Source organism: Diceros bicornis, chromosome 19, assembly GCF_020826845.1.
Source record: "Diceros bicornis minor isolate mBicDic1 chromosome 19, mDicBic1.mat.cur, whole genome shotgun sequence".
Lineage (NCBI taxonomy): Eukaryota > Metazoa > Chordata > Mammalia > Perissodactyla > Rhinocerotidae > Diceros > Diceros bicornis.
Genome location: NC_080758.1, coordinates 12,640,734 through 12,654,541, shown reverse-complemented (window position 1 = coordinate 12,654,541; position 13,808 = coordinate 12,640,734). Strand labels below are relative to the sequence as shown.

Genomic DNA, 13,808 nt, shown 5'->3' with positions numbered 1-13,808 from the left:
GGCCCTGGCACTGCCGGTGTCCCCGCCCTCAGGCTCGGCGGGGGCGGGCGGCGCCTCAGCTCCCTCCGGCGGCGGGGCCCGCGGGTTCCGGCGGGCGCGCCTGAGGGGAGGGGACTGCGGGGGCCGAGATAACAGCGCCCAATGCCTTCGCAGGCCTCAGCCATCCCCGAAGGAGGGGGAAGCCGGCAGGCGGCTCGGCGTGTGTGCAGCGCGATATGCCGGCGAGGCCGACGAGCCCAGGCGGCCGCGCGTGTAGTGGAAGGGAGCGGGCTACAGCCGCCTTGACGACCGTTCGATCGCCTCGGGTTGGGCGGCTCGGAGACTACGTTTCCCAGATAGCCACGCGCAGCGCGGGAAGGAAGGGGAAGCGCCTCGGATCCGGTGCGCAGGCGCGAGAGCCTCCTCTGGTTATATAAGGGAGGTCCGAGGCTCTTTTCGTTCTTTCGCGTTTGCGGTGCTGTGGGGTGTGGTACTGTGGTTGGTGGTTCCTCATCCGATGTCGTCCTGCCCTGGGAACCCGGCTTTACTGCTATGTGTGGTGAGTGGAGGCCCCGCTGTTTTCCCTTCGAGATCTCTGTTCCTCCTTTTCCCTCTTTGCCGTCGGCCCTGCGTGTAGCTCCCGCTGCTCTGACCTTAAATAGGCCCTAGGGCGGTGGGGGAGAAGAGTTAGAGCTGGGAAAACCCGTGTGCGGCCCTGAAGAGTTCTTGGCCGGTGTAAAGGATGACTTCACTTTTTTCCCCATCAGATCGACAATGTTGATGTCGTTTAACACTTGCCAGTTAGTTCTGATACACCGGCCTTGAAAGGCCCGGCCACGTTCTTGCTCGACCATGGGAAGACAGCGATTGATGCCCTTTCTTTGTTGGTTCGCAGGGTAGCGGGATCAGAGGGTACAGAATGGATTTTGGAGGAGGGGGTCGCTGCTGGGCCTCCAAGGGAAGCCCGTGTAGACATCTACAACCTGCGGTCTCCTGATCTCTGGGTAAGCATTTGTCTGCTATTGTAGGAAACGCGTGTTCTGAGGAGCCTCTTAGTTTGCTAGGTTAACTTGGAAAAAATTGAAGACTAACGGTAGCTAGATTTATTAAGCATTTTTTAGCTACTAGGTATTTTTTAAAGTGTTTTGGATGCTTTATTTTCTTAAAATTCTTAAAAATGTACCTAAAGGTTGCTGGGGAAGAAACAAAGCTTAAAAAATAATTCCCCAAAATGGAATGATCTTTTTAAAGTGAGTAGGTGTTATTTTTTTGATGTCATTTTAATATCCCTAAAAGCACGTTTTTGGATTCTATTCCTCCATGTGTTTCTTGATAAACAGCTTTCCTGTGCCATTAAATTTCCAAGTGGATGGATTATGTGGCATTTTTTCTTTTTATTTATTTATTTTTTTTGTGAGAAAGATCAGCCCTGAGCTAACATCCATGCCAGTCCTCCTCTTTTTGCTGAGGAAGACTGGCCCTGGGCTAACATCTATGCCTGTCTTCCTCCACTTCATATGTGACGCTGCCACAGCATGGCCTGACAAGCAGTGCGTCGGTGCGAGCCCAGGATCGGAACCCGGGCTGGCAGCAGCACAGCGCGTGCCCGTGGCATTTTTTAAAGGAAAGCCAAATGTGTGTTTCTGTTGACTTAGCCACTCAAACTAGTTATCAACTGCCTAACAGTTAAATTTGTTTGAGTCCAGGAATAATGCCTTAAAGACGGGATGACCTGGGGGACACATTTTTTTTTAAACTTTGCTGTCCCAGAGTGTTCCTTTAATTCAGGTTTTTAGTGATGATATCTTGCCTTAAAATGTAACATCCTGACACTTGTTCAAAACCCTGCCGTCACTTCTCACCTTAGTGAAAACCAAGCATTTCCGCACAACTCTTGCCAGCCACTCTGGCTTCTGTCATGTAAACTCAGAAGGCAGGGGTGTTTGTCTTAGCTGCTAGTTTCATGTTGCTAACAGTGGGACACAAAAGTGCTTGAATATTGAATGAATTTGCTGGTATAGAAGTGGACCAACAAAATCTTATTCCTGATTCAGAGCTCTTTGTCTAGACGCCAAGAGCTTCCTGCTGGCATACGTGATGACTGAACTTTTTTCCCCGACAGATCGACCATGTTGATCTAACTTCTCTAAGCCAGTTTCTGTCTGATATGCCAGCTTGAGCAGCTCTTCTATCCCCCACTCCCTTGGGCATCTAGCTGTTGTGAGCTCACATGTCATTGTTTTCATCTCAGGTTTGCTGTCTGCAGGAAGCAGACTTATAATGGGCCAGGATGAAGCCGGCAGTGCGAAATGATTGGTAAGTGATGTCCACATGTCTCCTAGGTGTGCCCCTGCCGCTGTGGCTGAATACACACAGGATCTGGAGAATGGAGGAGGTAGTAACTGCTTTTATCTAAAAATATGGGGATATTAACCTTGGGTCCTACTTGCTGTGAATCAGATTTGGCCAGTGCAGCTGATGATGTAACTTTTTTCCCCATCAGATCGACCCTGTTGATCTAACTGAATTATTAGCCAGTTTTGTCTGATGCGTTGGCCCCAGAGATACCTTCTATCTCTGTTTTCTGCTTACCACTAGCAGGCTGCTTTCCATGCAGGTTTGTTTTAGTGGGGATTGGGCTTGCTCTATGGATACTTTTTTGCCCGAGATTCGGGTCATTTATCTTGGCTTCATCTGTTAACTTCCTACAGGTCAGGAACCATGAGTGCTGCAGGGCAGTAAGTAGGTTGATTGCAGTGTGATCTTCCCCTCGGCATGATTCAGTCTTTCCTACAACAGGTGAGGTTTCTGCAAATAGTGTTATCCAGGTGTCAGCCCCTGAATAAAATGATTATTAAGTGGTGCCAGGATAGAGCGGTGTTTGCCCACTTGTGAATAACCACCAGGTTGGGTATATGAAACAGGAGGGGGGAGAATTAAGTCCTTAGTGGACTCTTGACCTATTGGTACTACTAGGTCTTGCAAGAAATGAAAAATGAACAGTCAATTTCTGCTTTGGTAGATGTATTACAAGATAAGGAACTCCAAGTCTTTTTCAAGTTGGGATTCAAATTGATTATAATTCTTTTTGAAAGAATGTTCTCACTGTTGGCTAGAAGCCACCCTCAGTTCCTTGCTGCCTGGGCCGCCTCAACATGGCAGCTTGCTTCATCAAAGTAAGCAAGCCCAGGAGACAGGCTAGTTAAGTCTACATTTCCCGCCCCGCCCCCCCTTTTTTTGGGAGGAAGATCAGCCCTGAGCTAACATCCGTGCTAATCCTCCTCTTTTTGCTGAGGAAGACCGGCTCTGAGCTAACATCTATTGCCAATCTTCCTTTTTTTTCTCCCCAAAGCCCCGGTAGATAGTTGTATGTCATAGCTGCACATCCTTCTAGTTGCTGTATGTGGGACGTGGCCTCAGCATGGCCGGAGAAGCGGTGCGTCTGTGTGCGCCTGGGATCCGCACCCGGGCCACCGCACGCACTTAACCGCTAAGCCACGGGGCCGGCCCCTCCAGCCCCCTTTTTTAAAACAGAAACCATTACCCGCTTTCTGTATCCTTTGGGCACTAGGTGCTGTGTACCTCCATGGCTGGTGGTTGCATGACTGGAACTTATTTCCCCAGATTAGCTGTCTGATTAAGGAAAACATTTAAGTCAGACCTATCTAAATGAATCAGGCCTTGGTTGTGTGCCTTTAAGCTGTACAACCTCTTAATTGTGTTAACTTACTGGCTGTTTTTGCCAGGTTGATCCCTGAGTTACACTGTCTGGCATTCCTAGTGTCCTTACTTGGTGGAGAGTGGAATGAGCAGCACCCATCAGCTTTCCTCCATCCCCTCAGTATAGGGTAGGTGATTGCTAGAATAGATGTGCCTCCTGGTAATTCATTCCCCATTTTTTATGAAAAAAAATGTCAGACATGCAGAAGAGTTGGAATTAATGATTGCTCATTACCCTAAATTTAAATTGCTGGTTTTGTCTATGTATAAATGCATAGTTTTTGCTATTTGAGAGAAAGTTGTTGCTTTTATAACCCTTAATCCCTAGACTGTTCATGCGTTACATTTGTATCATGTTCCTCTCCAGTCAACTGGAAACCTTTTTGTGTGGTCCTGGATGTGTCCCTGCCTGTATTTCCTGTAATAGAAAGGCTTTAGATTGAATGGAACATTTTGACATTGAAGGTGCACCACAGGCTTCAACATGTGGCAGAGGAGACAGGTTGTCTCCTGAGAGATTGGACGTCTGCTTGGTCTGGGACTTGACTGTGCCTCCACCTGGCTCCTGAAGTCTCCCTCAGCTGCTTTCATGTCCCAGACAAGTAGCCCTTTACATCAGAATGAGGTACTGATTGCAATCTTTTTTTCCTTTTAAGGAGTTCCTCAATAGTGGAGTTGGAATACAAGGACTCTTGAAAAGGACTGACCCTGTGTTTTCCTGAGAAAGCTGGTTGAATCAGTCCACGAGGCTATTGTATAGCCTGAGGACTGTCTACAGAGTTGAAAACCTATTCCCATTCTGAAGAATCAAGGATTATTTTAAATTTTTTTTTTTTCTTTTTGTGAGGAGATCAGCCCTGTGCTAACATCCGCCAATCCTCCTCTTTTTTTGCCGAGGAAGACGGCCCTGGGCTAACATCCGTGCCCATCCTCCTCCACTTTATATGGGACGCCGCCACAGCATGGCCTGCCAAAGCAGTGCGTCGGTGCGCGCCCGGGACCCGAACTAGCGAACCCCAGGCCGCCGCAGCGGAGCGCGCGCACCCAACTGCTTGCGCCACCGGGCCAGCCCCTTAAATTTTTAAATTATTAAAATTTTTAACTTTCTAGCCTTCCTATCTGAAGAAGGAAAATAAAATCCTTTAAATCAAAATGCTTTTGTTTTTGGTCACTGGAAATAAGGAAGCAGTGAACAGGGGTAATAAGTAACAGCCAAATGTCTACAGAGGTCAAATTTCAGGGGCAAGGAATAGATGGCAGATCCCACACTTGTACATTTATGCAGGCATTTTTAATGTTTAACCACGGGAAATTCAGACTAGTTAATGACACGTGGCCAATTTGGTTTTATTTAACCCCCCCTTTCCCCCCCCATGGATAATACTCTGTCTTACAGAGTCTTAACCTGAGCAAGTTGGAGTCCAGTTTTTTTCTCCTGACAGTTGGGCCATTTGTATTGTGCATTCTAAAATAGCTCCTTGATATTGACTCCGTCATATAATCCCCTCCCCTTCGGTGTGCTGGACCTAGTGCTTCCAATGAATGGAAAACTGCGGAAGAGGGGATGTCACTTCTGAGATGGGTTATAACAGACTTCTGAGTTGCTTACATTCTCTTGCTAGTTCCCATCCTGTGTTTTCTCATTCTTTGGCCTGGTCATTTTGATGAAGCCAGCTGCTGTGTTGAAGACTGTTCCACAGCAAGGAACTGAGGGTGGCCTCCAGCTGACAATGCAGGGACCTGAATCCTGAGTTTGGAAGCAGGCCCTTCACCAGTCAATCTTTTGTGACTAGAGTCCCTGCTGACACCTTGATGCCTGTGAGAGACCCTGAAACAGGGCCCACCTAAACTATGCCTGGATTCCTAATTTACAGAAAATGAGATTAAATATTGTTCAAGTCACTAAGTTTTGGGGGTAATTTACCCAGCAATAAATACGGAGCTCCGTAATCAAACGCCCTCTATAATGGTCTTGACCTCTTGCATGTCATTAACTGTATCAGCCAACTGACTTTACTTCCTTAATTGCTTGTCAGGACATTCAAAGCTCTTTACGTGTGGCCCAACCTACATTTCCAGGCTTGTCTTGTGTTTTGCCTCATGCATTCAACTTGAGCTTAACATGTCCAAAACTCAATTCCTGATCCCTCCAAGGCTCACCAAGGCTCCACTCCCACAATCATTTTTATCCCAGCTATTGGCAATACCATCAATCTAGTTGCTCAGGCCAAAAATGTGGGAGTTATCTTTGACATTTTGCTCTCGTTCTTGTGAAACCATCAGCAAGTCCTATTGGTTCTACCTTCAAAATACATCTGAGGGGCCAGCCCCGTGGCTTAGCGGTTAAGTGCACATGCTCTGCTACTGGCGGCCTGGGTTCCGATCCCCAGCGCGCACGGATGCACTGCTTGTCAGGCCGTGCTAAGGCGGCGTCCCACGTACAGCAACAAGAAGGATGTGCAACTGTGACATAACTATCTACTGAGGCTTTGTGGGGGAAGAAAAAGGAGGAGGATTGGCAATAGATGTTAGCTCAGAGCCGGTCTTCCTCAGCAAAAAAGAGGAGGATTAGTACGGATGTTAGCTCAGGGCTGATCTTCCTCAAAAGAAAAAAACAAAAACAAAATACATCTGAAATTCACCCCTCTTACAACCTTCCTCATCCAAGCCTTGATAACTGGTCTCTCCACTTCCGTCATTGCCCCCTATGATCTATTTTTTTTTGTTTGTGAGGAAGATCAGCCCTGAGCGAACATGCATGCCAATCCTCTTTTTGCCGAGGAAGACTGGCCCTGAGCTAATATCTGTGCCCATCTTCCTCCACTTTATGTGGGGCGCCACCACAGCATGGCCTGACAAGAGCATTGGTGCACGCCCAGGATCCGAACCCAGGCCGCCAGCAGCGGAGCGTGCGCACTTAACCACTGTGCCATGGGGTCGGCCCCCTATGATCTATTCTTATGCAGCCAGAGCGATCTTGAAAACCACGGATCATGCCCCGATCCTGATCAAAACCCTCCAATGTTTCCCCACCTCGTGCGGAGTAAAAGTCAGAGTCAATGGGGCCAGCTCTGGTGGCCTAGTGGTTAAGTTCAGCGTGCTCTGCATTGGTGGCTCGGGTTTGGTTCCTGGGTGTGGACCTACACCACTCGTCTGTCAGTGGCCATGCTGTAGTGGCAGCTCACATACAAAAAGAGGAAGATTGGCAGTGGATGTTAGGGTGAATCTTCCTCAGCAAAAAGAAAAAAAAAATGAGAGTCAACTGCTGTACCATCCTCCTCTCCATTAATCTCTGACCTCATCTCTCTTCTGTTAACCTAAAAAGCAAATTAGCCTGTTATTTTACCCTCAAAACTAATTTATTCAGGAATAGTCACAAGAATTGCAGTTTTGGACGTGCATGCTATGGTGAACCACAGGCAGATTCAGAAAACAAAGAGGGGGAGCTGCTTTTATAGAGAAAAAGGGGGAATAGGGAGGGGCTATTCTAAAGGAAAGTCCATTGGGGGAAAGTAACAGTTCAGGGATGCATGGGCATCTCATTGGCTGGGCTGTGTCCTGGTGGGGAGAGAAATCTCCCCTCAGTAGTAAAGTAGTTGTACTTCCTATTGAAGATGCAAGCTACTCTCTTCCAGGTTGGTGTAATTGACCATGTATGATAGGGCATGAGAGCTCCCCCTACAGGCCTTCCCGACCAATCTAGTTAAGGTTTCTTTTATTAATTTCCACACTTCTCTTTCAATTTCTTTCAGCCTCCTAACTGTTCTGCCATAACTTTAGGATCACTCCTACCTCAGGATCTTTGCATTTGCTGTTCCCTCTGCCTGGAATGACCAGCCTGGCCTCTCCAGATCTTTGCATCTTTCCTCCCTTGTCTCAATCAGGTGTTTACTCAAATGTCACCTTCCCTGGGGACCTATCTAAAATAATCTTCCCTGCCACTTTCTATTCTCTTACCTTACATTTTTCTTTGTATTACTTTTCACTGCCTAATAAATAGTGCCTATGCATATATAGTACATATGCATTATATGTGTATTTATACAGCATATTTGTTTATTGTCCATCTCCCCCTCCTTAAGCCAGGACTCTATGTAGATAGCAGCTCTCCCTCCTTTGTCTATGGCCCCTCTGCAGCACGTGGCACAGTGCATCACACATGGTAGGCCACTCAATAAATATTTGTTAAACAAAAGAATGAATCAGACAATTGCCTTGTGTCTGGACTGTGCTAAGCCACTTGACCTGCACACTTCATTCCTCATCAGACAGCCCTGTGAGGACAGAACTGGCATGATTCTTATCCCAATTGCACAGAGGAGGAATTGAGGATCTGAGAACCATGGTTCCCCAGCTCTCTATAGGAGACAGAATCAGGTCACAAATTCTGACCTGTTTGACTCCAAAGCCCCTCCTTTTCTCTCTCTAGCTTACTGCCTTCTACTAGGACAGGGAATGTTTTCTATTATTTACTTCCCCTGTGGTTTCTAGACCTTGCACATAGTAGGTGCTCAATAAGGCAAAAATAACTAAATGATTGCTCACAAGCTGGCAGCCCAAAGACCCGTTTTGGGGCCCACAGAATGTTTCTTAAAGAAAGAATGTATTCACATAATTCATTCCATAAATATTTATTGAGTACCTACCATGTGCCAGGCTCTGTTCTAGATGCTGAGGATACGATATTAAAAAAAATATTATTGCCTATGTGGGAGATGACATTGCTAGTGGAGGGAGAAACAATAGCAAATAATAGTATGTTATTTAAGTGCAATGGAGAAAACTAAAGTGGGGAAAAGGAACAGACATGGAAGTGTAAAGGTGAACATCTGAGTATGGAGCTGAAAGAGATCAGGGAGTGAGTGGTGTGAATATCAGTGGGATAGAACATTCCAGACCGCTGCAAAGGCCTTGAGGCAAAAACATGCCTGTTGGATGTTGTGTTTGGAGAACAGAAAGGAAGCCAGTGTGGCTTCTCATGGAAAATTGGAAGATCTGGCCATAGTGAACCCATTTTTCTGCCTGCTAATAATTGGCTGTGACTGAATAGTGTCCATCCATTTAGGCAGGTCATGTGCTTTCCAGTTCCCTACAGTCCCCACCATGGTCCACTTCCCTCCTTAGGTCCCTGCCCTTGTTGTAATAATAATAGTAACAATGGCTAACATTTATTGAGCCCTTAGTATGTGTTCATCACAGTCCTTTACATGTAATAAAACAGTATGCTTCCAACAATCCTCTGAGGTAAGTTGTATTATTAATGTCATTTGACAGTTGAAGGAACAGTCTCAGAGAGGTAAAATAACTTGCCTAAGGTCAACACAGCTGCTATGTGGCAGAGCCAGGACTCGAACCCTGTCAATCTGGCTCTTGAGTTTGTAACCCTTGGCTTAATTTCAGCCTATTACTTAAATGCAGTCTAACAGATACAGGAAGGAGCCAATTTCTGGCTGTTAAAAGTTCAAATGTGAATGATGTCAGCATCGTGGTGGAGTGCGCTTTCCCTGTGGACTCTCCCCCCCAAGATACAACAAAAAGGACATTCGTATACCAACAGCGGACATTTGCACAACACAAAAGACGTCTGAGAGACCCACCCAGCCGTATGTCTGAAGGTGGAGGTACTGGAACCCCTTGAGGAAATGGGAGGAGGTAAGGAGAACTCCTCTCCTTCCCAAACGACAGCGACCCTGGGACCGGGTCTGCATGGCTTTCAGAGAGAGAGGGGGAGGGACATCCCTCTGCGGGAGAACCGTCACTCTCCAAGTTCTCTCACAGCCGGTGGGAAAGTCCCATACAAGGGGACTGAATTGTTGTGGGGATGTCTTCATCAAGCTAGCACCTCAGGAAAGCAGATAGCGAGGGAAGCGTGAGAAGCCCCCGGGGATCAGACAGGCAAAAGAAAGAGCCTCTCTCCCGCACCCTGTGCCCCAGCACAACTGGTCAGCCAGAGCACCTGCGGAATGCAGCGGGGTCAGAATACACAGCTCTTGACCCCCGCCTAGTGGTGGCAGGTGGAAGCTGTGACCAGATATTTTTAGCACGAGGAAAAATAAGCCCACACCCTTAAGCAGTATGCAAAAATATATTAAATCTCCAGACCAGAAGGAAAATGACAAGCACCCAGAAATCAATCCTGAAGGCACAGAAATTTATAACCTAAATGACAGAGAATTCAAAATAGCTATTATAAAAAAGCTCAATGAATTACAAGAAAACACAGGTAATTCAATGAAATCAGGAACTTCTTCACAAAAGAGATTGAAACTATAAAGAAAAACCAATTAGAAATGTTGGAGATGAAAAACACAATGGAGGAGATAAAGAAAAATCTGGAATCTTTAAAGAATAGAGCTGACAATATGAAGGAAAGAATTAGCAATATTGAGGATAGGAATGCAGAAATGCTGCAGATGGAGGAGGGGAAAGAACTAAGACTAAAAAGAAATGAAGAAATTCTCCGAGAAATATCTGACTCAATTAGGAAATGCAACATAGGGATTATAGATATTCCAGAGGGAGAAGAAAGGGAAAAAGGAGCAGAGAGCCTATTCAAGGAAAGAATAGCTGAGAACTTCCAAAACCTGCTGATGGAGCTGGAAATACAAGTGAATGAAGTCAGTAGATCTCCTAAATATCATAAAAAGACCCTCTCCAAGGCATATAGTAGTAAAGCTGGCAAAAGTGAATGACAAAGAAAAGATTAAGGGCAGCAAGAAAAAAAAAAACGTATGGGGCCGGCCCGGTGGTGCAAGCGGTTAAGTGCGCATGCTCCGCTGTGGCGGCCCGGGGTTCGCTGGTTCGGATCCCGGGCGCGCACCGACGCACTGCTTGGCAAGCCATGCTGTGGCGGCGTCCCATATAAAGTGGAGGAAGATGGGCACAGATGTTAGCCCAGGGCCGTCTTCCTCAGCAAAAAAAGAGGAGGATTGGCGGATGTTAGCACAGGGCTGATCTCACAAAAAAAAAAAAAAAAAGAAAAAAGAAAAAAAAAACCTACAAAGGGCTCTCAGCCGATTTCTAAGCAGAAACTCCACAGGCTAGGAGAGAGTGGAATGATATATTCAAAATTCTGAAAGACAAAAACTTTCAGCCGAGAATACTCTATCCAGCGAAAATATCCTTCAGATGTGATGGAGAAATAAGAACAACTATCCCAGATAAACAAAAGCTAAGGGAGTTCATTGCCACAAGACCCCCACTACAAGAAGTGCTCAAGAATGCCCTCATGCCTGAAAAAAAAAGAGAAAGAGGGTACAAACCTTTGAGCAAAGAGAAAAATAGGTAGACAAAATCAGAAAAATTGCAGCTCTCTATCAGAATAGGTTAGCAAATACTTAATTATAACATCAAAGATTAAGGGAAAGAAAACACCAAAAAGAAATATAACCTCATCACTTTAAACACAAACTCACAACACAAGATGGAGTAAATTGTGACAATAATAACTTAGAAGGGGAAGAGGAAAGGGGTGGAATTGACTTAGTCTAAGGAAATAAGAGGCCATCAGAAAATGGACTATCTCATCTACGAAATTTTTTATACAAACCTCATGGTAACCACTAAACAAATAAACAGAACAGAGACATATATGATAAATAAAGAGAAAGCTAAGAAAACCATCATACAGAACTATGAAACTGAATTGGTAGTCCAAAACACAAGGGATGAGAAACAAAACAAATGCAAAGGAACTGGAAAATGAGCAATAAAATAGCAACATTAAGCCCTCATATATCAATAATCACTCTAAATGTAAATGGATTGAATTCTCCAATCAAAAGACACAGAGTGCTGGAATGGATTAAAAAACAAGATCCAACAATATGCTGCCTCCAGGAAACACACCTCAGCTCTAAAGACAAACACAGGCTCAGAGTGAAAGGATGGAAGATAATACTCCAAGCTAATGGCAACCAAAAGAAAGCAGGTGTTGCCATACTCATATCAGACAAAGTTGACTTCAAGATAAAACAGGTAATGAGAGACAAACAGGGGCAATATATAATAATAAAAGGGACACTCCACCAAGAGGACATAACACTTATAAATATACGTGCACCCAACACAGGAGCACCAAGGTGCATAAAGCAACTATTAACAAACCTAAAAGGAGATATTAACAACAACAAAATAATAGTAGGGGATCTTAACACCCCACTTACATCAATGGATAGATCATCCAGACAGAAACTCAATAAGGAAATAGTGGACTTAAACGAAAAACTAGACAAGATGGACTTCATAGATATATATAGAGCACTCCATCCAAACACAGCAGATTACACATTCTTCTCAAGCATGCATGGAACATTCTCAAGGATAGACCATATGTTGGGAAACAAGACAAGCCTCTATAAATTTAAGAATATTGAAATCATAACAAGCATCTTTTTGGACCATAGTGCTATGAAACTGGAAATCAACTACAAGAAAAAAACTGGGAAGGGACAAAGATCTGGAGACTAAACAACATGCTACTGAACAACCAATGGATCATTGAAGAAATTAAAGGAAAAATAAAAAAATATCTGGAGACAAATGAAAATGAAAATACACTGTACTGGGGCCAGCCAGGTAGTATAGCGGTTAAGTGCACGCGCTCTGCTTCGGCATCCCGGGGTTCGCAGGTTCAGATCCTGGGCATGCACTGATGCACCACTTGTCAAGCGATGCTGTGGTGGCGTCCCATATAAAATAGAGGAAGATGGGCATGGATGTTAGCTGAGGGCCAATCTTCCTCAGCAAAAAGAGGAGGATTGGCATCAGATGTTAGCTCAGGGCTAATCTTCCTTACACACACACACACACACACACACAAAATACACTGTACCAACTCATATGGGATGCAGCTAAAGTGGTCCCGAATGGAAACTCATTGCAGTACAGGTCCACCTTAACAAATAAGGAAAATCTCAAATAACCCACCTTAAACTCCACTTAACAGAATTAGAAAAAGAAGAACAAACAAAGCCCAAAGTCAGCAGAAGGAGGGAACTAATAAAAATTAGAGCAGAAATAAATGAAATTGAAACCAAAAAACAGTAGAAAGGATCAATGAAACTAAGAGCTGGTTCTTTGAGAAGATAAACAAAATTGACAAACCCTTAGCAGACTAAGAAAAAACGAGAGAAGGCTCAAATGAATAAAATTAGAAATGAAAGAGGAGAAATTACAACAGACACCACAGAAATACAAAGGATTATAGGAGAATACTATGAAAAACTATATGCCAACAAACTGGACAATCTAGAAGAAATGGATAAATTCTTAGACTCATACAACCTCCCCAAACTGAATCAAGAAGAAATAGAGAATCTGAACAGACCAATCACAAGTAAAGAGATTGAAACAGTAATCCAAAACCTCCCAAAAAATAAAAGTGCAGGACCAGATGGCTTCTCTGGAGAATTTTACCAACATTCAAAGAAGATTTAATACCCGTCCTTCTCAAATTATTCCAAAAAATAGAGGAAGATGGAACACTTCCTAACACATTCTATGAGGCCAACATCACCCTGATACCGAAGCCAGACAAGGACAACACAAAGAAGGAAAATTACAGGCCAATATCACTGATGAACATCGACGCAAAAATCCTCAACAAAATATTGGCAAACTGAATACAGCAATACATTAAAAAGATCATACACCATGATCAAGTGGGGTTTATACCAGGGACACAGGGATGGTTCAACATCTGCAAATCAATCAATGTGATACATCACATTAACAAAATGAGAAATAAAAACCACATGATTATCTCAATAGATGCAGAGAAGGCTTTTGACAAGATACAATATCCATTTATGATAAAAACTCTCAACAAAATGAGTATAGAAGGAAAGTACCTCAACATAATAGAGGCCATATATGACAAACCCACAGCCAACATCATACTCAACGGGGCAAAACTGAAAGCCATTCCTCTGAGAATAGAAACGAGACGAGGGTGCCCACTCTCGCCACTCTTATTCAACACAGTACTGGAGGTTTTGGCCAGAGCGATTAGGCAAGAAAAAGGAATAAAAGGAATCCAAATAGGCAATGAAGAAGTGAAACTCTCCCTCTTTGCAGATGATATGATTTTATATATAGAAAACCCTAAA

General features: G+C 44.5%; 1 long non-coding RNA gene and 3 other non-coding genes across 6 annotated transcripts; all 4 read left to right on the top strand.

Moving 5' to 3' along the window:
- The first annotated feature begins 214 nt into the window (after positions 1-214).
- LOC131418355 (uncharacterized) lies at positions 215-4,522 on the top strand. 3 transcript variants are annotated; one of them, XR_009222888.1, is made up of 4 exons: positions 215-538; positions 875-2,374; positions 2,691-2,778; positions 4,356-4,522. It is a non-coding gene; the product is annotated as an uncharacterized LOC131418355 (long non-coding RNA). The 3 variants fall into 3 exon arrangements; XR_009222887.1 differs by lacking the exon at positions 215-538 and having other exon boundaries at positions 545-2,295; XR_009222886.1 differs by lacking the exon at positions 215-538 and having other exon boundaries at positions 545-2,374.
- Positions 709-799, top strand: LOC131418816 (small nucleolar SNORD12/SNORD106). The gene has a single exon (XR_009223055.1). It is a non-coding gene; the product is annotated as a small nucleolar SNORD12/SNORD106 (small nucleolar RNA).
- LOC131418817 (small nucleolar SNORD12/SNORD106) lies at positions 2,064-2,154 on the top strand. The gene has a single exon (XR_009223056.1). It is a non-coding gene; the product is annotated as a small nucleolar SNORD12/SNORD106 (small nucleolar RNA).
- LOC131418818 (small nucleolar SNORD12/SNORD106) lies at positions 2,445-2,536 on the top strand. Its single transcript, XR_009223057.1, has one exon. It is a non-coding gene; the product is annotated as a small nucleolar SNORD12/SNORD106 (small nucleolar RNA).
- Positions 4,523-13,808: the final 9,286 nt, after the last annotated feature.